This window comes from Canis lupus, chromosome 17 (genome assembly GCF_048164855.1).
Source record: "Canis lupus baileyi chromosome 17, mCanLup2.hap1, whole genome shotgun sequence".
Lineage (NCBI taxonomy): Eukaryota > Metazoa > Chordata > Mammalia > Carnivora > Canidae > Canis > Canis lupus.
In genome coordinates, this window is record NC_132854.1 from 26,598,898 (window position 1) to 26,624,100 (window position 25,203).

General features: G+C 32.3%; 1 long non-coding RNA gene across 2 annotated transcripts in view; it reads right to left on the reverse strand.

Annotated features, from left to right (window-relative positions):
* The window catches only part of LOC140607970 (uncharacterized), a 353,114-nt gene that overhangs the window by 238,955 nt on the left and 88,956 nt on the right, over window positions 1-25,203 (reverse strand). For both annotated transcript variants that reach the window (XR_012009913.1, XR_012009914.1), the window contains 3 exons: window positions 19,057-19,208; window positions 13,414-13,587; window positions 8,033-8,186 (listed from right to left, as the gene is read on the reverse strand). This is a non-coding gene — a long non-coding RNA (uncharacterized lncRNA). The remainder of the gene's footprint in view (window positions 1-8,032; window positions 8,187-13,413; window positions 13,588-19,056; window positions 19,209-25,203) is intronic.

Genomic DNA, 25,203 nt, shown 5'->3' on the forward strand with positions numbered 1-25,203 from the left:
CCACAGGATGCACAATTCTTATGTGCTCTCAGAACTGCATGACCTTTTTTTGCTGTTTCTAAATCCAAGTTTGTTCATTCACAACTTTCAGTGTAACAAGCTAAACTAATTTGTATTATTTTAATTGCCAGAACAGAACTGGTTCTAGATAAAGGAAGTCAGGCTACTTTACCATTAGGATTCTGAAATTACTATATTCCCACTCCTCATTTTAATTTGACTACATAAAATTAAATTTAATCATTTAGTAATATTGATTACTTAAAAAAATTCTGTTCTATGCACCTGGGTTGTTCAGTGGTTGAGCGTCTGCCTTTGGCTCAGGTCATGATCCCTGTGTCCTGAGATCAAGTCCCACATCAAACTCCCCACCTTCTTCTCCCTCTGCCTATGTTTCTGCCTCTCTCTCTGTGTCTCCCATGAATGAATGAATGAATGAATGAATAAATAAATATTTTTTAAAAATTATGTTCTAGATGTTCAGGATTTAAAATCAATAAGGGAATTGGATAATCATTAGTATTAAAAAGAAACACAACTGAACAATCAGTTACAGTATGAAATGATACACGCTATGATAGAAGCACAGAAAATACGTACACTATTGGAAGACAGTTCCTACTAGGTATCTTGTGTTTCCTTATGTCATGCAAGTGAGGTACTAACCACCCTTTTTTCCAGACTTTCTATCTTTTCCAGAATTTGTGTACAGTGAATACCCATGCATGGACTGAATAGACAGTGTTTCCACTGGAGCAAAAAGGAGGATTATTTACTATTGTTATTTATTAATTATTATTTACACACTTCAGTATAATGAAGACAATGGCTTCCTCTGATGCACATATCAAGCACATTTGCTTGTAATCCATCATAAAAGATTTGGAATCTTTAGTTTGGGGTTCTTCAACTGTGATGCAAACCAACTGCATGCACAGCATTGACGGTAGCCATTCTGGACTCCTCATTTCCATCCCCTAGCTCAGGGGCTTGGGATCCAAGGGAATTGTTACAATCACAAATTTATTCTAATTATTACACAATGAGTAATAAATTTGTTTATCTCTGACCCAAGAGTCTTGTGTCTTCTGTTCTTATTCATAAGACTGCTGGCTTACTATGTAGCATTAAGTCTCAGGCTCTCTACAATTTGCAACATACACAACATTTTCCTAGTCTTACTTCAAGTGAATGGGGGCACCTGGGTGGCTCAGTGTTTGAGTGTCTGCCTTTGGCTCAGGGTGTGATCCCAGTTTCATGGGATTGAGTTCCACCACTGGGGTCCTGCAGGGAGCCTGCTTCTCTCTCTGCCTATGTCTCTGCCTCTCTGTCTGTGTCTCTCCTAAATTAATTAAATAAATATCTTTAATTTTTTTTTAAATAAAACAAATGTGTGAATATCATCCCAGCTTCAAGTTATACTACACAGATCATCTGTGATGATAGAGTTTTACTGGTCTTCAAAGATACCTTCAGGAGATAGAGTTTTACTCAAAATGGATGAAAGATCTAAATGTGAGACAAGATTCCATCAAAATGCTAGAAGAGAACACAGGCAACAGCCTTTTTGAACTCAGCCACAGTAACTTCTTGCAAGATACATCCACGAAGGCAAAAGAAACAAAAGCAAAAATGAACTATTGGGACTTCATCAAGATAAGAAGCTTTTGCACAGCAAAGGATACAGTCAACAAAACTCAAAGACAACCTACAGAATGGGAGGAGATATTTGCAAATGACGTATCAGATAAAGGGCTAGTTTCCAAGATCTATAAAAAACTTATTAAACTCAACAGCAAAGAAACAAACAATCCAATCATGAAATGGGCAAAAGACATGAAGAGAAATCTCACAGAGGAAGACATAGACATGGCCAACACGCACATGAGAAAATGCTCTGCATCACTTGCCATCAGGGAAATACAAAGCAAAACCACCATGAGATACCACCTCACACCAGTGAGAATGGGGAAAATTAACAAGGCAGAAAACCACAAATGTTGGAGAGGATGCGGAGAAAAGGGAATCCTCTTACACTGTTGGTGGGAATGTGAACTAGTGCAGCCACTCTGGAAAACTGTGTGGAGGTTCCTCAAAGAGTTAAAAATAGACCTGCCCTACGACCCAGCAATTGCACTGTTGGGGATTTACCCCAAAGATACAGATGCAATGAAAACGCCGGGACACCTGCACCCCAATGTTTATAGTAGCAATGTCTATCTACAATAGCCAAACTGTGGGAGGAGCCTCGGTGTCCATCGAAAGATGAATGGATAAAGAAGATGTGGTTTATGTATACAATGGAATATTACTCAGCCATTAGAAACGACAAATACTCACCATTTGCTTCGACGTGGATGGAACTGGAGGGTATTATACTGAGTGAAGTAAGTCAATCAGAGAAGGACAAACATTATATGTTCTCATTCATTTGGGGAATATAAATAATAGTGAAAGGGAATATAAGGGAAGGGAGAAGAAAAGTGTGGGAAATATCAGAAAGGGAGACAGAACATAAAGACTCCTAACTCTAGGAAACGAACTAGGGGTGGTGGAAGGGGAGGAGGGCGGAGGGTGGGGTGAATGGGTGACAGGCACTGAGGGGGGCACTTGACGGGATGAGCACTGGGTGTTATTCTGTATGTTGGTAAATTGAACACCAATAAAAAATAAATTTATTAAAAAAAGGAGATGGAGTTTTACTGGTTTTCAAAGACTGATTGTGGAACAATAATGAAGTGATGAAGTGTTACTAAGAAGAGTCCAATATCTCATTTGTATATGTAAAATAAGCGGTAAATTGTAGAGACACAAAGTTTCAATTATGCAAGATAAATAAGTTCTAGAGAACTTCTGTGTAATATAGTGCCTAAGGTTGACATATATACTGTATCATAGTCTTAGAAAGTGGTTAACATGATATAACTCATATTAAGTGTTCTTACCAGAATAAAAATAGTTTTTAATAGCTAAATAAAAATAAATTCCATAATCAGGTAATATTACAGTAAAGTATGTTCAGAGTAGGACAGATATGTTGTTAATGAGAAAAATCAGTTCATAGATTCAATTAGCAAGAGATTTTACTTTCAGAGAAATATTTGTACATGTTATTTTAAAAGAAAAGATAAAAAACAGCTTGGATAAGCCAGATCAAGTTAATTATCACTAAAGAAAGTCATCGTCTTTAGCTGAAAGTTTATGTAAGAAGGCATTTTGAATGGAATCAATTCATGTAATTGTTTTTAATGTGCTTAATTAACGGAAAGTTTATGAAAATCTCAGCAATTCTTACTTCAATAAACACAATACAATTTTATAAATACATTTCATTATAAAACCTCAGAATTCTCTTATGTATAGAATATAATGTATCATAAAGTGTGCATGTATACATGCAGCATGTATCATGTTACCATGATATTTTCCATTACTTGATTTTTGGAAAGCCTTAGAATATTTAATAGGTAGATTTTTTCACTCTTAGATACTATTTGACATTTAGAATATATGTCATGAGGTTGAATAGCAGAGATACGTACTAGATAGGTTTTTCTCTAATTTGTGAATCAAAGTACATAGGGGCATATCAATTATTGGGGTATATGATAGAAAGTAATATGACAAAGTAAACATACTAGGGTAGTTAGCTTTGAAGCACTGGTTGGTAAAATAATGTCATAAATCCTCTAAAAGAGTGAGATTTTTTAAGGAGTGACACTGAAGAGAGACAATGCCAGCAAAGAGGCCTCCTGATATAAAACAATAGAAAATATGAGTAGAGGTACTAGCAGGGAATCCAGGCATGGTATAAAGTAGGATTATATAACGCAGAGACTTAGTTACTGATAACAAGGCTAGACCTTGTATACAGATAATACATCAAATATTCATTTTCCATATACATACAAAGTATAGTATTATAACTGATCAAACAGTAAGACTCAGCTAAACTGAGCTGTTGATTTGTTTCATGCAAACTAATACAATTCCATTTGGAAACAAATTGCATTGATTTAACTTTAGGACTGGGATTAAACCACAGAAAGAATAAAACCTTGGGGAGACTATAAATTATTGAGGAAAACAATTTAATCATACTATAATATTATATGAAAAATAAAATAGATACCCCAAAAGTGCATAAGAGCTTTCATAAGGAATACATGTTATATAACATTCCTTTTAGCTTACGTTATATTTTATCTTTTCAAACAAATGTATTTGGTATTGGATCAAGATGACCCGTTGTTCACATTTGGCCATTTCCCTGCCCATGCTTTTGTTTCCTAAACCATGACAAAAATGTATTTCAAACATAATAACTCTGTAGAAATCCAACTGAAGAAAAAAAGACTATCAGCGCAATGGTAATTTCAGAGAATACCTTAGGATCAAATGTAGTTTTGTATAAGAAAAAAATTTAAAATATAATAATTGAAGGAAACTTCATTCCAAAATGTACTCAGAAAAAGGTGCCATTCAGGTAGGTAAAATAGCAGAGGAGTTCTAACTCAGAGCTAACTGCCTAAAAGCATAGGTGTGGATTGATTTATTATATCATCAGTGTAAATAACTGCAGAAAAATATTCAGGGGGGCTGAAGTTTTGGTCAAATCTCCTGCAGCTTGAGGAACCCTAAATATATATATATATATAAATATATATATATATTTTGTTATGTATATATATGTATTTTAATGTTTAATGTATATATATATATTTAAGGAGCATCTGTGAATATGGCTACAGGTGTGTTTGGCAGGGAAGGACTCCAAAATATTATTAATTCCCACTAAAGAAAGGCAGGAGGGGGATCCCTGGGTGGCGCAGCGGTTTAGCGCCTGCCTTTGGCCCAGGGCGCGATCCTGGAGACCCGGGATCGAATCCCACGTCGGGCCCCCGGTGCATGGAGCCTGCTTCTCCCTCTGCCTATGTCTCTGCCTCTCTCTCTCTCTCTCTGACTATCATAAATAAATAAAAATTTAAAAAAAAAAAAAAAAAAAAAAGAAAGGCAGGAGGATCTTCATATATATCTATATATATTTCTATATTTTTTCTTGTATCATTTTACTGTATATTTGATTGAATTTCCTGTTACCTGAGAAGTTTTTTTTTAATTATCAGTTGATGTTTCTCCTGTTACCTACCATTGATATTGATTTGATTACATTAAGTATAAGAGTAAAATAAAATTTGTATAGTCATTTCATTGTTTTGATTAAAGTCCTTCAATGACTAGTAAAATTTATTTAATAGGTTTGAAACTTAGCTTTATACCTAGAATTCAAAATATAAATATAAGACAAGGCTCTTAGGAATTTTATGTTAATGAAAACACTGGAAACATTGAAATTTATATTTTGTGGCTTGATTCAGAAAGATGAAATATTGCATAAAAACAAGCATGTATTCAAGGGAGGCACTTTCATTACATTCTTGAAGAGAAATGTGATTATTTTCATGGTATGTAAATCCTCCACACACTCCTTTCACATTATTCTTTCTCTAGAATCGTAAGTTCTGTTATGACATGGCTGTAATTCTTTTGAGAACGTAAAGAGTTTTATCTCTTTGACTAAGATAAAAAAAGAAATCAGTGATATGGAGAGATAAAGTTATTTTTTTAATTCATCAAAATACCATTCTATGGTGAAATTTAACCCACACCATACATTATATTATTACCACGTTTATTATTTGGAAATCTAGAGCATTTGCTAATAATCCAAGAACAGGAGTTTTTATTCATTTATTCCCTTATTTACTTACTCATACCATTACTTATAAAACATTATGAATCCTCTAAGATTTATCTACACACACACACACACACACACACACACACACACACACACCAGGGTTAAGTATATTACATATACTAGGGCAATAAAAATTACAGCAATCTTGTTTAACAGATTATAATCCTCACCTTTCCTCCCTTAAAATATACATTAAATAAATCATGCATATATTTGTTTTATTTTACATCAAAAATATATTTTCATATGCAGTGTTGTGCTGAGATAAAAAGTTTAATTAAAAGTTACTGGCCTACCATACAGACTGCTAGAAATAATTAGCAAGTGTAAATTACATAAGCAGGAACTGATTTGGGAAAGTTTGTAAATGTAAATGTATTTATATGAAGAGTTACATATCAGGATGTACATTATCATGTCCCCTCTCTCTGCTTTATACTCTGAAAGAGATAAATGATCCTTTATAATCGTTACAAAATGAGCTTCACATTCTCTGGTTATATTCTTTCTTTACTCTCTTTCTGCTATCAGTGGAGATTCCCAAGCTGTTTTATGCCTAATGTTTCTATGTTATATCGTTTTTCATCCTTTTACTTTCAACAGCTCTGTATATGAATATACTAAAATCCTGGTTTTTTATTTGATGTAAAAATCATCTAAAAATCACTGCTTATAATTGGAGAATTACATCTATTTTAATTTAATGTATTGATATCTTTGTCAATTATTTTAATGTTTGCTTCCTATTTTTCCCCTCTGTTCATGATTTCTTTTTTTTGCTTTTTTTTTTAATTTATAGTGAGTGGTTTCTCTAAGGATTACAGCACAAATCCTGTATATGATAACTTTCCAATAGTTAATTGTATTCATTCCTAATATTATTTGTCCTATTTAGTCATATATTTATTTTTGTAATTATTATATATTCCAAAATACATATTTTCCATTTTCCTTAACAGTACACTGAATTTAAATAATGTATTGTTTTTAATTAAAAATTGCCATCAAAGAATATATTTAAAAATTTAAGTAGTCTTTATTCATGTAAACATACTTACATGTTTAAAATAAAGATAATGCCTTCCTGATAGTGTATAATGAAGTTAAATATATAATTGGTAAGTGATTTATTTAGAAATCCATATTTTATAGAAGTAGTTCTCAAAAATTGTTATTACCAATATATTTCCCATTTATACCACAAGAATGAACTTGCATTGAATAGTTACCTACTTTCTGAAAAGATAAAATTGTAAGCACTATATCCAGGATTATTTCTTGTTATGATTTGGGCTTTATCTAGCTTACCGGTTTGGGGCAAAAACAGACCTCTAGCTACTTTCTGAAAACAATCTTTATTTTCCATTACAGCACTTTCATTCACATTCCCTGTTAATTAGTATCCCTCTTCTCTCATTTCTGTATTTGTACATTTTCCCTTACTTGTCACCTAATGTGAATTTACTATAAGTCCTAACAATTCCCAGTAGAGTAAATTTCCTCATTCAGGTGGGCTCCACTTTTATCACTCAAAGTAGTAAAAAATTCAAGAAAGATGTCTATAGAAGCTATACTATCAAGATCCCTTCAGAAAATTCCCGAATAAGTGGTTTGAAATGGTGGAAGTAGGCTTCATTTCTCTAGTTTTTACTTCAGAGACAGGAAATACCTGTTACAACTCAGTTTATCCTTCAGATATATCTAAAGATATTTATTGATCATGATGGTCATTTTTGTTTTTTTAGTGATTTTAAAGTTTTCCTTAATGCTGTATTTCAGTTTAAACAGACCTCTGGACCTGACTTATAGATTAGGAAAGCAATGAATGTATTATTATTCTCTGTATGCAACAGTATACAGTATTCTCTGTATACACTTTGAATATATAAAGAGTAATTAAATTTTTACTATCACCTGGTATTATATGCAGGATAGCTTAATAATTCAAGTTGGGAATTTATCAATGTAAAACACACACGATACACACAGGAAAATATGTGAGAATACCCTTTTACTTGTGACACAATTTTTAAGAAGTTTAAGCAGTATGAGGATAGAATTTACTGTTCAAATATGCTAATGTTTAAACAATGTAAAAAGATCTACTGATTTTTCTAATTCCTAATACACTTATAGATACTATAAACAAGCCTCAAGTGCAAGTGTTCATGACCAACTTGGTAGTATGGGGAAAAGCAGGGTGGTGGTTAGAGATCAATTTATAGTACACAACTTAAAAATTCTCAGTAAAGTAAATGATTAAAAACTGACCTGAGAGAAGGGAAGGATAGAAAAGGAACTCCATTTACAAGAACTGCTGAAACATCAAAATATGCAGTAATTATATACAGGACCCAAGATGAAACTGGAAAGATGCTGAATATAGAAGATTAAGAACATCCACTGGTCTCAAGAAGTTTACAGTCTAGGGGGAAAATAACAAGTAAAAGAATAATTACAGTTTCTGAATAGTGATAGCACATTGGCTTTTGCTATCTACTAAGCAAGCAATTAAAGGTCAGTTAAAGATTTGCCAATGCTATAACTGACATTACAAAATTGAGCCTTTGTTTTTGCCACACAATGGGTCTTGCCCTGTGTGGTCAGACTCTTTTCTCCTTGATATCTGCAAGACCCATTTTCTTTTTTTTCAAGTCTTGTGCAAATTCCATATTCTTAGAAAAGTCTTTTTGCCTATATTAAAATGTGGCATATATACTATCTTCCCGATCTATTCTCTTTTCCTACTTTTCTCCAATGGAACTATAACTTAGTAGATATTTGGCTATTTTTCATCTGTCTCCATTTGTTAGTTCCATAAATATGGGGACATTTCTTTTCCATTCTTTTTCTGCAATCCCTGGAAAAGGAGCTGTTACAGAATAGGTACTCAGTAAAATATAAATATTTGCTGTTTTGTGAATATGCATAATTAGTAATTTAGAATACTTAATTCCACAGTCCCAACTGTAAGATGTAACAACACATGGTCTTGACAAGTATTTTGATTACCTTCACAGCCTGAAATCATCTTGAAAATTACCTTTTTTCCATTAATTTTATCTTTTGTGGACTCATTTGATAGAATTTTAAAACTTGGGCATAAAGGTCTTAATTTGTTGCCTTTAGTTCTCCGAATAGCTGATTTCTCTTACAGCACAGTCACATTAATTTTGGGGAAATAAGTTCTGTTCTTTTAAATGCTTTGTAGAAACTTATAGGGCCTATCTTATAATTGAAACTATTGTAAGACCTCAAAACACACCAACCATAAAAATTCAGTCACACTGAATATATACAAAGGTTAGAAGACATTAGTGAAAGCATACACATGTTCTCTAGTGAAGAAATAAATTATTAGACAATTTAACAGTCACAGAGAATAATGATCAATTTTACATACCCTCTTGCAACCTCAGGTAAATGGTCAGGCTCTCTCATCATATTCTCTTTGATATAACAACTGATTAAGTATCTTTTCAAAAATGATTTACTGCCAGGAGCAGATCTAAGAATCTATCTCATTTTGCATTCAAAATTTGAGTACTCTTACTAGGAAACGGCTCCCCAAATAAAATTTGCTTTAGAACTGACAAAAACTCGACTCATTCAAGAAAGTCACAGTATTATTAAGGCCTTCTCCCAGACCCAAAGAGAACATTGTTAATGATGTTACATTAGGCGTACTGAATAGTATCCCGTCAAACTTGACTAGTTACTATCAGATAATCTCTTCAGGCTCCACACCTCAAAGGAGCTTGTTTCTATCTTCTTCTTGTAACCTGCTTGCTTTTTCTGCTGCCTTGACATTTTATGTGTGCTTTTTAATCTGCTGTCTGCATAACTTCCCAGCCCATTAATATCACTGTTTGGATTAAATTGTGTATTTGATTACTGATCTCAGACTGTTCCTGAAAACTGTCTTGGAGGTCTTTGTTTTAGCTTTATTTTTTCAGCTTTATTGAGATACAATAGACATATAATTTTAAGGTGTACAATATGCTAATTTGATACATCACTAAAATGTAAAATGATTACTACCATAACATTAGCCAAGAACTCTATCACCTCACATAATTTCCTATGTGTGAAGGGTAAGAAAATGTAATAAGATCTACTCTCTTAGCAACTAGCAAGAATATAATGCAGCATTATTAACTAAAATCAGCATGCTGTATATTGTATCCTAGGAATTTACTTCCTTTATCACTAGAAGTGTGTACACTTTGACCAACATTTCCCCATGTCCTCTTCCATCTAGCGCCTGGTAACAACCATTCAACTCTGTTTTTATGAATTTGACCTTTTTGATTCCACATATAAGTGATACCATGCAGTACTGTCTTTCTTTAATTTCACTTAGCCTAATGCCCTCAAGGTCCAACCATGTTGTCACAAATGGCAAGATATCCTTCTTTCTCATGGAAGAATAGTATTTATTTGTACATATAACATCTTCATCTATTCATCCATTGAGGAATTCAGGTTGTTTCCATATGGTGTAGAAGTTGCAGTGAACAAGGGAGTACAAATAGATCTTTTAAGATCTTGTTTTTAATTCCTTTGGATCTATAACCAGAAGTGATATTGCTGGATTATGATAGTTTTATTTTTAATTTTTTCAGAAATTTTATTTTTTTCAGAAATTTTATTTTTTTCAGAAATCTTTATACCGTTTTTCACAGTAGCTGTACATATTACACTCTACCAACAGTGCACAAGGGTTGCCTTTTTTTCCACATCCTTGTCAATACTGTTATATCTTGTCTTTTTGATGATAGCTATTCTAACAGGTGTGAGGTGATGTCTCATTTGATTTGCATTTCCCTAAGATTAGTGATGTCAAATATCTCTCCATGTATCTGTTGGCCATATGGATGTCTCCTTTGGAGAAATGTTTATTCAGCTTTTCTTCCCATCGCTTAATCAGTTTGTTTTATTGCTATTTGGTTGCACTAATTCTTTATATATATTATATATGAACCAAATACTAGATAAATGACTTGCAAATATTTAATCCCATTCCACAGGTTACCTTTCCACTCTGTCAACACTTTCTTCTGCTGTGTGTAAGCTTTTTAGCATGATGTACTATTTTTCTGAATATGGGGCTTTTTGTTTGAGAGAGAGAGAGAAGAAAGAGAGGAAGAGACACAAGCAGACTCTGCACTAAGCATGCAGGCTAACACAGGGCTCGATCTCATGACCTATGAGATCATGACCTAAGCAGAAATCACAAGTTGGATGCTTAACCAACTAAGACACCCACATGCCCCTAAATATGATTTTTGAATCAACCTCTTCCTACTCCAGTTAATCAACTGCGGTTTTCAGAAATAACAATTAATAATGTTGTTTATGCTTTCACTTATCCAACATGGAAGTCCAAATATTGACTATGCATTCATTTCATTTTCTCTGTGTTCTCTAATTAAAGTACTTATTAAAGACCTTGATTTCCACACACAGTGTATTTACCATATTCTTGTAAATAAGTTAGTGAGATATTTTAAATACATTTCCCCCTATTTCACTGACTTTGAAATCTTGTGTTCTTTTGTTATTCTAATCATTAATATTCACCACATTGTTTTATCTGTTATATACTTAGATTTAGAGAAATTTTATAAGAATGTATGTTTACTTTCAACCTGATAATAGGCCTTTGAAACAAACAACATAATCTCCACTTCATGAAAAAATAATATCCCAACTTTTTTTAAACATAAAATACCTAGCAATTAACAGAATGTAGGAGTCACAAGCCTCTTTCATAACACTAATGACACCTTTTTATAGTTTGTTTTATAATTTCCCCAGGATCGATTTCAAGGATTTATTGATGTTTCTGTGAAGTAATTAAAGCAAATAAACTATGTTTCTCTTTTAATTTCCATGCAATGTCCTGATTTTTCTTATTTCAAGTTGTTGATACAGTACAAAAATCTGTTTCATATTTTCTCAGAATTTTTATTCGATGATTTATTCAAGTGAAATTCTTTTAGCTAATATACAGCAGTGTGATATATTAAATTTTCTCATCACATCTTGCCTTTGATTCTTAGTAATGATAGCTTTACCCTTTAAAAATTGAAGCTTACTTTTTCTTTTCAGAGGTAAAGAATAACAAAAAATCATTATATCAGATTCCCTTTTTGCTACATACAAAACATTGATAGTAATTCTCTTTTAGGTACTCATTTGAATCTTTAGTCCTTCCTAATCTGTGCAACCCAATAAAATAAACATCCTTTAGTATTGTGGCTCTTAAACTTAGTTGATTACACAAAATAATTACTATGGCCTTAAATCAGAGGATTTATTTGTTCACAGTTATTCTTTGGCTGTGTAACGAATTACCAAATTTTAACAGTTTATAGCACCTTTTTTTGTTGTTAAATCTCATAGTTGTATAAATTATAACTCAAAGGAAGGTCAAAGGGATTCTATAAGAAGTGTGAATCAAGTATAAAATCAAGGTGTTGTCCAAGTAAGGCTCTTATGCAGGTTTTGGGAAAAAAATTTTCTTTAAAGGTCATTCAAGTGACTGACACAGTCATTATCAGTTGTGTCAGGCTAAGGTGGTTGGACTCAGGTCCCATCTCCTTGCTGGCTGACAGGGTTCATTCTTTGCTCCTATAGGCCACATTCACTCTCATGTGCCTTTTTCCAGCCAGTCTGTCAGTAGTCTGTCAAATCCCCCTCAGGCTACATGTCTCTGACTTACTCTTCTGCCACTAGCCAGCAAATTGGATCTGTATTTTTTAAAGTAATAGTTTACTAAGATATAATTCACATATCATATAAAGACATATTTAAGATATAATGATTTCTATGCACAGAGCTGTGCAGCTATCACCATGATAGACCTTAGAACATTTATATCATTCCAACATTAGTAAACTTCTTTAATTAATCTTTGGATATATTTTCTTGACTAAAGGAACTTCCCCAAAAAATGAAAATTAAGTGGTACTTTAATCTTAACATTGTATTTCTTTCTTCACATATTTTATTAAAGACAATTAAAAGAAATCAATTGGAACTTCTGACATTCTGACCTAAATTTCCTTTTCATCTTCTACCATCTTAATAGTTATTTCTAGATTATAGCAGACAATGTTTGCTAAGTTTTCCATTACCATATAGCATGGATCATCTTTTATTCAGTATCTCATATACTTATTCGGCATCCTTCTAGCCTTCACCAAGAATGTCTGTGAAACTCTTCCACTTTTAACAGTCTTCTGGAAATAATTCTAGGTTCAACTTATAGCAATGCCACATTTTCTTTTTCCTGTTACAGCAATATCTTACCTTCAGACACCAAGTTATATTCTAGTTATATCATGTGGAAATCCCTATAATTCCTAAAGTGTTGTGGCTTAAAACAAGAACGTTTTATCTACTCTCAAATCTTAAGATTACGCATGGTTTAGGAGGAAAGTCTCTAATTTACTCTACTTGCTGTCAACTAGAACAGCTCCACTGTGGATCTACTCCCAAGTTGGTCCATTCACACGGGTGGCAAGATAGAGCTTGCTCTTGGCCAGAGGCTACATCAGTTATTTTCATGAGCTGCTTCTATTCTCTATGTAGGGCTCTTTTTGTACTTTGTCATAGCATGCAAGTTCAGTTCCAAGAGTACATACCTATTAAAAGCAGAGAGGAAGCAGAAGATGATAGTTCTAAAACTTGAAACAGCATCAGTTTTGCCATGTTTCATTGGTCACAATCATAACATGATAACCCATATTTCAAGGTGGAAGGTCACAGATTCACATCTTGATGGGAGAAATGTCAACTCGTCTGTAGTTGTCCCCAATCTAACACAGGAGATAATTACATATAATGTTCCAAAAAACAGCAAAGTTTTAGTTTAAATATAGTTTTAATATAGTTTATTTTTCCACTTATATTTTATTTTTCTTTGAAGTATTTTTATATAAATAAAATTTATTATTTTTAGTGAAATAAGACTGTAGAAGTAAAAATGTATTTATTTATGGCACATGTTCTAAGTGGTTGATGTGATGCTAAGTACCTAATAAGACATTTTTTTTTAAAGATTTTATTTATTTATTCATGAGAGACAGAGGGAGAGAGAGAGAAAGAGAAAGAGAGAGAGAGAGAGAGAGAGAGAGGCAGAAACACAGGCAGAGGGAGAAGCAGGTTCCATGCAGGAAGCCTGACGTGGGACTCGATCCCAGGTCTCCAGGATCAGGCCCTGGGCCAAAGGCGGTGCCAAACCACTGAACCTCCCGGGCTGCCCCTAATAAGACATTCTTAAACACTATCTCATATTATCCAGTTTTTCAGAGCAATATTTAGAAGGCAAATACATGGTTGGACTTTGAAGAGGTCTCCTATTGGCTACAGCAAAATATTTTCATATATTCTTACATAAAGGAACAAGATTGATTCCCTATAATGACTTAATTTGTTGTTCTCAGTGGAGTTGTGGAGATATTGCTCTAAGAGCTACATTTTTATGTTGTTTTTAATTTCAATTTATTAATATTTTATTTCATTTTGTGTGAGCATATTGTTTCCTCAGGTCAGATATTAACTCTATGCCAATTTCTTGATAGTCAGAAACCAATAAAGATTTAATAGGAGGAGCCTAAGGGAAAGTATGCATTTAAATCAGGTGATGGTGTTTTAATATTCTAATAACTTTCATCTATGTGACAATAAAATTAAATTTCAAAAGTTTTAATGAAAGGAACATATGATTTATTCTGCTGGATGTTCATGAATCCCTTAAGTGCTTTTTCATAAAATAAACTGCCTAATTTTGCCTTTCTTACAGTGTGTTTCTGAAACACTGGTTCTAGAGAATGGTAATAGAATATAATATGACTTAGAGAATTAACAAAAAGTTGTATTTTTTTAATTATGGGTTTTCTCAAAGCTGTAAATCTTGTAATTTACATTCTATCCCTCCAAATAAATATATGACACACATTTAAAATAAATAAATCTATTGAGGAAGCATTGATGAGAATTGCTGATTCTAGTTTCACTCTTAGGAAAACAATACTTTCTATTTGAATTTGAAAGAAATATAATAAAGAGAGTTAAATTATTAACAACAATTGGAAAAGTCTGGAGAAGCAGTTTCTTGGAACACTTCTAAGAATGATTATAACATAATAATCATCATAATAATAAAAATCAAAACTAAATAAATTAAATAAATTTAATAATAATTAATAATAATTAATAATAGCATAATCAAAACTAAGAACTTCAGAACTCTAACGTACCTCACACTCAGAACACTGAGGTAGTAACAGATTATAGTGCTTGTGCCTTTGAATCAGTAAGATATGCCCAAGAAGCTGGCATCTCTACTAGGGTCCCCTACCTCATTGGCAAGTAGAGACTAATTCTGAAGCCCCTTCATCCATACTTGCTTTTTTTGTTGCCTACAAAGGTGAAGTCTGGATGTTGGTAGATAAAGATTTTTGTTTCCTTTTAGTTCAGTTATGAGTGTATCTAATTGAATCCAATTCCAAGACAATAGCCATGAGTTTTCAGGTAATGTAAATTAATTTGCTAAACTCTTCACTATTTGTACAGAGGTGGAAATAGAAACTGAATAGTACAGCTTCAAAATCATTTAGCTTATTTCACTGCAGCTAAGTTTGTGGTATTGCATATAAATATTCTATTACCGTTGTCTACTGGGAACTACCACTGCTACACATTTTTGTATCTGCTCTTCAGACTTGATGCTCTGAAATGAAGAAAGCGGATGTTTGGTTTTTGTTGTTTTTTTTCCCCCTCATCATCCCTGCTCCACATTTCATTGGCCTTTTTAATTTAACTCGCATTACACTGAAAATGGTAAACTGGTAATCAGCATCTGATACAATCTTCTTCTAGTGTACCTTCTTTTATATCAGAGCCTAAATAGTTAACTCGGAATTTGCAGGGGGGTTGTTTTATTTTTTTTTGTTTTTTTTTTTTGTTTTTGTTTTTTGTTTTGTTTTGTTTTGTTTTTCAGCCAGAAGAGTGCATGTACACACAATATCCTGGACAAAAAAAAAAAAAAAAAAAATCAAACTGTGGTTTAGACTATTCTAATCCTTCAAAATATTTCTGACTTGAAAAAATACTTTTGCCTTGAATTACTAATGTATCAATTAAATAATTATTACTTATTGCACTTCTTTCAGATCATTACAGTTGCCAACTTTCGTGGTTTTGATGATAGGGTCCTTGAGGAAAACCAGAAAGGAATCTCTTATTACACCTAAATTTAAGTCTGTCCTTATGAGTTCACATAATTCTGAGGAACTCTGGTTTACATTTTTAGAATAAGTTTGGGAGATCACTAAAAACCAAAAAGAAGTGAACAATGAACATGCTTGTCCCCTTACATTTCCACTTAAATATTAGAAAATTTATAGAGGGTGAAAGTGATCATTATATTAAGTAAAATAAAGTGAGGAAAGGACTATTTAATATTTTTTGTTCAAGGGTTCTGATATTAAATCACACAATGTCTAGCATATGACAAATACTTATTAAAATATGTTAAATGATTATTAAGTTACCAATATGACCAAGAAGCTTCTGTGGCACTTTTCTTACTTCAGGAAAAACTATAAAATAATATAGGAAATATGACTTACATAACTAGTACTAATGTGGTAGCATATGTCATATTGCAGGTTCATTTCCATATCTCTTTATGAAATTTGAATTTTAGTCACAATTTTCTCTCCAAAGCAATAAATTATTTGATGCTATTGTACTTTCAAGGATACCAATGTTATTTATTTACTGTGGACATGGAAATCTGGTCTTTCATATAAAATTTAGCTAATTTCTACAAATAATACCTTACTAGTAAATATGTTTTCTATAATGATAGATATATTTAAACAGTAAAGAAATAAATGGTAATTTTTTAATATGTGTAATGTGATAGAGATAATTACTTAATTTGGGGGCAAAGAATTAAATGTCTCACTTCTAGAGTGGTTAGACATAAACTATTTTATCAATATATCCAAATCTAATCTACTAACACTGATTTTTATAAGACTGTGATATACCTTATAATGTAATTTCATTATTAGTTTTAAGGTTTAGTGTTATATTTTTTTAATTTGAATTGTGTTGTCTAACTAATGTCTAGATGAAGTATATATAAAGACTTTTGTTATTTAATCATTACTGATTTTCATTTTTGATTACATTAATTTTCTGTATTTTATTTTATTTTTTTAAGATTTTATTTATTTATTCATAGACACACACACACACAGAGAGAGAGAGAGAGAGAGAGAGAGAGAGAAGCAGAAACACAGGCAGAGGGAGAAGCAGGCTCCATGAGGGGAGCCGGATGTGGGACTTGATCCGGGGTCTCCAGGATCACACCCCGGGCTGCAGGCTGCGCTAAACCGCTGCGCCACGGGGGCGGCCCAATTTTCTGTATTTTAATAACTATTGGAGCAGATAAAATAAGCTCACTTGTTCTATCTTTGGTGTGCAAATTCAATTACTGTTCTTCCTTGTTATTATTATGTATCAGTATTATCAAATGACAAGTAACTGCACCTCAAAATAAATTCAGATGTTGTCATAAAAAATGCTTAGTTTAACTATTAATTCCAAACATAGTATATATTTGTGATTTATTATAGGACACAATATAGTATATAATTTGTGATCTATGATATGACACAATCTGAGATTCATGAATTTGGTTATGCATAGCCACTGTTTAAAAAAAAACTGGAATTTACAAGGAAAAAATCTGTCACATTGTAAGGTCTAACATATTCTTCTCTCTCTAAACATCTGCTGACAGACTTAGAACCTTTTATAGTTGCTTTGAAACTGACAGGCTTTTACATATCTGTGAAATAAATGTCTGTAATATGTATACAATGTCTGTAATATGTATAAAATTTTGACAAGAACAAGTTGTGGGATTTACCATGAACTTACATAATTGTGATGTATAATTTAGCTCAGTAGTTAGTTATCAAAAGTAGTACTGAGTTTTCCAAGTGAACTAAGAATATCCCTGAGGGGGTTGATTATGGATAAATTGAAAGCTAGTAAATATTCCATTCTAGGGGAAAAAATTAAAATCACTTGGGCAATAATAATTAGATAGGCACTTCCCTTTTATATAATTTGCCAAAAGAGGTCTTGGAAATGCTTGAGTATAGGAGTGCAAATGAAGAACTGAGATAGAAAAATTTGAGTCTGTTTTCCCAGTGAAATGAAGAAAATTAAAACAAGCTCTAAAGCTGTCCCAAATGTAGATGGCTAACAGTTCTGTAAAGATCCTCATTCTTCAAATTGACTTTCTCATCTAAGTTGATTTGTTAGCTACTGAATTTATAGTAATAGACCTCAAAAAAATGTTTGTTTGATATTCAGTAAGTCTGGATTCGTTATTTATTATCAATTTAGTATAAAATCACATGCTGCCTTTCTATTTTCACTCTGGCAAGTATTCATATAGTATCATTAGGATTCACTTACCTTTGACATAGAGAATAGACTGATTACTTCCAAGAAGTTGGCTAGAAATTTTGGAAAACTTATGAATGACCATAGAGAAATATGAAGTCTGTAAGGCATAATGCTAAAATGGCACATATATACATGATGTGTTTATAACTTTAACATTCATTCTTTTTAGCCATACTATTTACAACTTCAAATAGAAGATCTGAAGTGCTTATAAAGTGGCGATTTGTTGGCTGTTCTGAAAATATGCTTTAAATGAATTCATGAATAAAAATGATCATCTACATGGTCTCTCCTTAAATATTTCAGTTATACCAAGTCCATCCTGGTGATAAATAACTGCATGAAGCAAACTGGTCAGTTTTATTCTATAATACAGAGTATACAATTGACATCATTTTCATTTGATTTTCAAAATCAGCACTTTGTCCTAATTTGTCTAATATTGGGGAAAGGGAAGTTTTTTAAAGGTAAAATGTGTAACTTTTTTAGGTTTTGTAGAATTAATGACGTGTGAGGTAACTGACATGCCTGTATCTTATAAAAATAATTCATATATAGTACATAACTCTTCCTCTAATAGTTTTATAAAACTATATAACCATTACTATCACATGACTGAAACATTTATTTAGTAAAGTGATTTGAGATAAATTTATTTTTGAGATAAATTTAAAATTGACATTTTCTTAGCTTATTATCGAATATGTTATTTCCTAAATACCAAATTATTGAAAAATCCATTACTGAAATACTCAAAACTTATTCTGATATTCTATAACTTGTATTTCCACCTTTTTATCTTCTTCATATGTGTAATGTATCTATCAGTATCCTGGCCATATTAGTCTTGTTCCTGTTCCATGAACATAGGAAGTATTCAACTTGAAATCCATTGCTCAATTCAGAGATGAGTTATAAAGCTCAGGCAGTGTAGGTTACTTTTCTAAGAAAAAATATACAAAGGTTAAAAAACAACAAAACACGAGTAGCTTCAGGGACTTTAAGGAGGCCTGTGAAAGTACAGGTCATGAAGCTTAAGTTTATTAGCCTCATGGTCTATCTACCTACTTATGGATCTTTCCTAGATGATTTATCCCTTTGCATGGACATATTCAAGACCGAGTACCTAAGATCCTATAAGTTTGTTTCATCATTTCTGTTCCACCAATACCTACTCAATCTATTATACCCTATTCAGCATTCCTAGATCCCCTTAAATCTTTTCTCCCCTTTCTCTTTTACTTTTTTCCATGTTACATACCTTCTTACATACTGTATAATTAAATTAGTCATTATATTTATTATTCCCCCTACTAGATTTCATAAGGTCTACAAGGGCAAGAATTTTTATTTGGCTCATTGATGATTTTCAAATGCTCAGATCATTATCTGGCAGTGGTAGGTACACAACAAAAATTAATTAAATGAATAAAGTGATAGCCGTATTTTTCACCAATGATTTGATACAATAACTGTCATTACCTCTCTAAAACACAAATCAGCTTGTTTACATCTTTCAAAAAAATATTTAAATTATCTACTACTAACAGTTTGCCACTGAAGTTAAACATCAAATTCTTAAGGATCAATACTTTTTTTTGAGTATTTCTGGCAGACAATGTTATTTTAGTTTTAGGTGTAATTTGTGATTTGACAAGTTTACTGTTATATTCACAAGTGTAGCTACCATCTGTGCCATTACATCGTTACTACAGTATCATTGACTATATTCCTTATACTATGCTTTTCATTTTGATTACTCACTCATTGCATAACTAGAGGCCTTTATCTCCCTCTCTCCTTCACCATTTTGCCCAACCTTCAACTGCCTGCTCCTCTGGTGAACATCAGTTTCTTCTCTGTATTTAGAGTTCTGATTCTAATTTTTGTTTATTTTTAAGATTCAATTTATAAGTGGAATAATATGGCATTTGTCTTTCTCAGTCTGACTTATTTCACTTAGCATAACACACTTTAGGTCCAACCATGTTGTCTCAAATGGCATGATTCCATCTTTTTAATGGCTGTGTAATATTCCATTGTATGTATATGCATGTGTGTATGTAAGTTAAATACATATACATACATATTTATGGATGTGTATGTTTATGTATATAAACTACATTTTCATTATCCATCATTTGTCTGATGTACACTTAGGTTGCTTCCATGTCTTGACTACTATAAATAATGTAATACATATAGGAATGTGGAATGCCTGGGTGGCTCAGTGGTTAAGCATCTGCCTTCATGCTCAGGACGTGATCCTGGAGTCCCTGGATCGAGTCCCACATCAGGCTGCCTGCATGGAGCCTGCTTCTCCCTCTGCCTGTGTCTCTGCCTCTCTCTCTGTGTGTCATTCATGAATAAATAAATAAAATCTTAAAAAAAATAGGAGTGCATATATCTTTTTGAGTTAATGTTTTTGTTTTCCTTGGGTAAATGCTCAATAGAGGAATTACTGAATCATATGGTATTTCTATTTTTATTTTTTTGATGAAACACCATACCATTTTCCACAGTGTTTGCACCAATTTGCATTCCTGTCAATAGAGCATGAGGGTTTCTTTTTCTCCACATCCTCACCAACACTTGTGGTCTCTTGAGTTTTTTATTTTATCCATTGACAGTTATGAGGTGATATCTCACTGTTTTTTTTTTATTTGCATTTCCCTAATGATGAGTCATACTGAACATCTTTTTGCATGTCTGTTGGCTTGCATATCTTCTTCAGATAAATGTCTATTCAGGCCCTCTGCCATTTTTTTAATTGGATGTTTTTTTTTTTTTTTGGTGTTGAGTTGTATAAAGTCTTCATATTTTGAATATTAACCCTTTATTGGATAATTTGCAAATATCTTCTCCCATTCAGTAGGTTGTGTTTTTGTTTTCTTGAGGTTTCTTCCACTATGCAAAGAATTTTATTTTGATGTAGTCCCAAGAGTTTATTTTTCCTGTTTCCTTTGCCTTGGAAGACATGTCTAGAAAAATGCTGCTATGGCTGATATTAGAGAAAGTACTGCCTGTGTTCTCTTCTAGGATTTTTGTTTCAGATCTCTTATTTAGGTCTTTAATCCACTTTATTTTTGTGAATAGTGTAAGAAAATAGTGCAGTTTCATTACTTTACATGTATGTAGCTGTCCAGTTTTCCCAGCACCATTTATTTAAAATACATCTTTTCTTTGCTTCCTATGGCATGGATTACATTTACCATATAATTGTGGGTTTATTTCTGGAGTCTCTTTTCTGTTTCACTGATCTATGAGTTTATTTGTGTGCCAGTACCATACTGTTTCAATTACTACAGCTCTTTAGTATATCTTCAAATCTGGTACCTTGATACCTCCAGTTTTGTTCTTTTTCAGCATTGCTTTGGCTATTGAGTCTTCTGTGGTGCCAGACACATTTTAAAATCTGATTCAATCTCTCTAACTTCTTTCCAAGTAATTAAAAAAAATCTCAACATAATAATCCACCCAAACTGCATTTTTACCCTGTTAAAACTCTCAAACACCTTTGTTTTTGCCTTCATGTTTCCTTCACATCCCATAATGTGCATTCTGTCTCTTTATCCTCCCAAACACACACACACACACACACACACACACACACACACACACACCGTCTTCTTTACTAGATTTTAAGCTTTTTGAGGGAAAATAAGATTATGTTTATAATGATAAATTCAGGATTTAACCTAGTGACTGGCATATAATAAATATTAAACTAGTATTTAGTTAATATATGAAGTTAATTTATCATATAACTGAGAATGCCGATATGAAGTTCTTTTATAACACAGCATATGAAAAACATGATTTTTAAAGATTTTGTTTGTTTATCTGAGAGAGGAAGAGAGAACACAAAAAGGGGGAGCAGCAGAAGAAGAGGGACAAGCAGACTCCCCACTGAGCAGAAAGCCTGCCTCAGAGCTCCATCCCAGGACCCCAGGATCATGACCTGAGCCTAAGGCAGACACTTAACTGACTGAGCCACCGGGCACTCTAATAAATTTTTTTTAAAAAAGGTTTTCATCAAAAACATCTAAAATCACAATATCCACTAAAGTATAAACTATATTATAAATAGAAAATAATAAAAATTATAATAGTTTTAATCTCCTTACGTTCTTCACTTAAAATATAGTGATAACCCTGAGCCTTTTTACCAAAACCTTTCTCTATTTGACTACATTATTTAATCACCTTTTTAATCAGAGTGTACTGACCCCAAATCCCCAAGGTGATTGGAAATGGATGTTCCAAGACAGCATGTACTGGATCTAGACTCTCTAGAACCCACATAATCTTTGTCATTCTTACTACTCACACATTAGTCTACTAAATAGGATAGAGTAAATCCATACTCTGGACAAAAACTCACATTATGTGTCCCACAGATTGTCCTAGCCTTAACCATGGGTGACTCTGTGCAAAAAATGGATAAAGTTCTGATCTTTCTATTCTCTTGCCATGGTTTTAAATGTTTTTTTTTTCTTTCAAAATAAATCCACCTTGCTACGTGACATTGATAAATATTCTCCCCAGTCCGAGAGCATATGGGACCAGCCTTGCATGACATTGGAACAATGGGAACTCATATACATTGTCAGTGGGAATGTAAATGAGAAAAGCAATTTGTGGTGGATCTTTTCTGTATCTAGCAAAACTGAAATTGTGCATACATTTTGGGCAACATGGCCCCTAGCTCTGTACCCTAGAAAAATGGTGTCCAGGTTGTCAACATGAAAATCCATTACAGTGTTGTTTGCAATGACAAAATATTAAAGATATTTAAAATCTCCTTGAGATGCTGAATCAATAAATATTCAGAAGTATAATCTTACAGATGTGAAATAGGTAATAGATTTATTGATATAAACATCTATAAAGCACACAGGCACATAGACTGGAAAAGTTGCAAAAGTTGTTATATAATATATATAGTGGCATCTTGGATATAAGGAAATACAAAATACAAAAATAATATTATTTTTCTCTAAATTATACAGTAAAAGTTGACCATAATCTGAAATTTTGTGTCCTTGATGGACCAGTGATAATTCCTCTTCTGCTCAGGAAACAAAGCCTTAAAAAAAAAATACACACAAAGTTGGGTGGAATCCAAACTAGGCTAATTATAGTCACCAAGAAATTTATGATAGGGTCATAGGAGAATCTGCTAACCAAATGGGTTTGATAAGCTGGGAACACATAGTTCCTGAACTAATGGCAATAATGCCTCTTACCTAAAGGGAGATTACCAGATATAGAGAAGAGGTAATTTGGTTTCAATATTTTCTTTACTCAGCAAATACGAAGCAATATTTATGAGTTTTTATGCCCTCTTTCAGCAATTTATTCTTTCACAAGCAGTTGAGAATAGTTAAGCAATTACTTAAAATTATTAAACTAATGTTAGAATCAGAGTATTTGGGGACGTCTGTGTGGCTTTGGTTGAGTGTCTGCCTTCAGCTCAGCGCATGATCCCGGTCCGGGGATTGAGTCCCACATCAGCTACCTCCGAGGAGCCTGCTTCTCCCTCTCCTTATGTCTCTGCCTCTCTGTCTCTCATAAATAAATAAATAAATAAATAAATAAATAAATAAATAAATAAATAAGTAAATAATAAATAAATAAATAAAATCTTTAAAAAACAACCACAAAAAAAGAATCAGAGTATTTGTATTAGCGATATCAAAATTCATAATGAAATTAAACCAGAGTGGTATCAATAAAAGAGTGGAGATAAAAATCAAGAAAAGAGATCATAAAACTCCAGTGGTATGCTGGCAAAATGGCTTAACATTTACTGTCAAAATAATTTGGACATTCATCCAAAACATTAAAAAAATACCAGATGGTTAATTAGTTCAATAAAAATATTAGAGTATAAATAAGGAGAGGTAAACATAGCATTTGTTTTCTCAAATGGGAAGGAAAGAAAAAAAGCAATTTCAAAATTTTCCGTATCATTAATTCAATGAATGCAAATTAAAACAATTTGATGCTATTTCCCTAAGAGTTTGTAAAATAAGAAATCATTATGCTAAATGTTGCAAAGTTTGTGATTAAATGAACATTCCAATGCATTCTTGAGAATAAGTTTAATTTTAAAGCTTCTTGAGAAAAATTTCCTGGGTACATTCCAATTATAATTTCCAATTCTGTATATAATTCAACTCAATTCCAGTTTAAGGAATTTTCAAGATAGTTACCATTAAAACATAGGTTTAATTATTGCTTTATTATGTTAAGTGTTATTACAGTTACATTATAATAGTATTATTTTTTTAATAGTATTATTTTTAATAAAAATGCTAAGTGATCATCTATGGTGAATTGATAAATTATGACAATGTAATATGTGTATTACTATGCATTTATTAAGTTTCATTTAAAATATGTGATAAAGTATGCTTAAGAACTATCATTTAGTGATAACTTCAAGGTCCAAAATATCATATGTAGAATTTATTCAAACTTTATATTCCTAAATTGTGGGAAATATGGACAGTAATTGTTTCTGTGTAAACCCTTATTAGTGCCATTAATTTTTATTTTCAGCATATTTTCCACATATATATGTATTTCCTTTACATCAGAATGAATCTATGTTCTAAAATAATACAAAAAAATGTTTAAATGCCTGCAGTTAGGTGGATATAACTACCATGAGCATGATAAGCTATTCATATTTCTCATTCTTCAGTCACAGGTAAAAGTCTTTCAAAGATTTCCTTTAAAAATACCATACAAAAAATACGCAATTAATATGGAATGCCCACTAGAAAATGACAAACAAAACTAGTCAAATTTCTAGAACAGTATTTCTATGACGTTTGTGAAAGTAGAGGATCCAGTTTTTTACTTTATAATTATCCTACCTAATTTGTGATTGAAGCAAAATCATAAATATTTCAGCAAAATAATTTTAT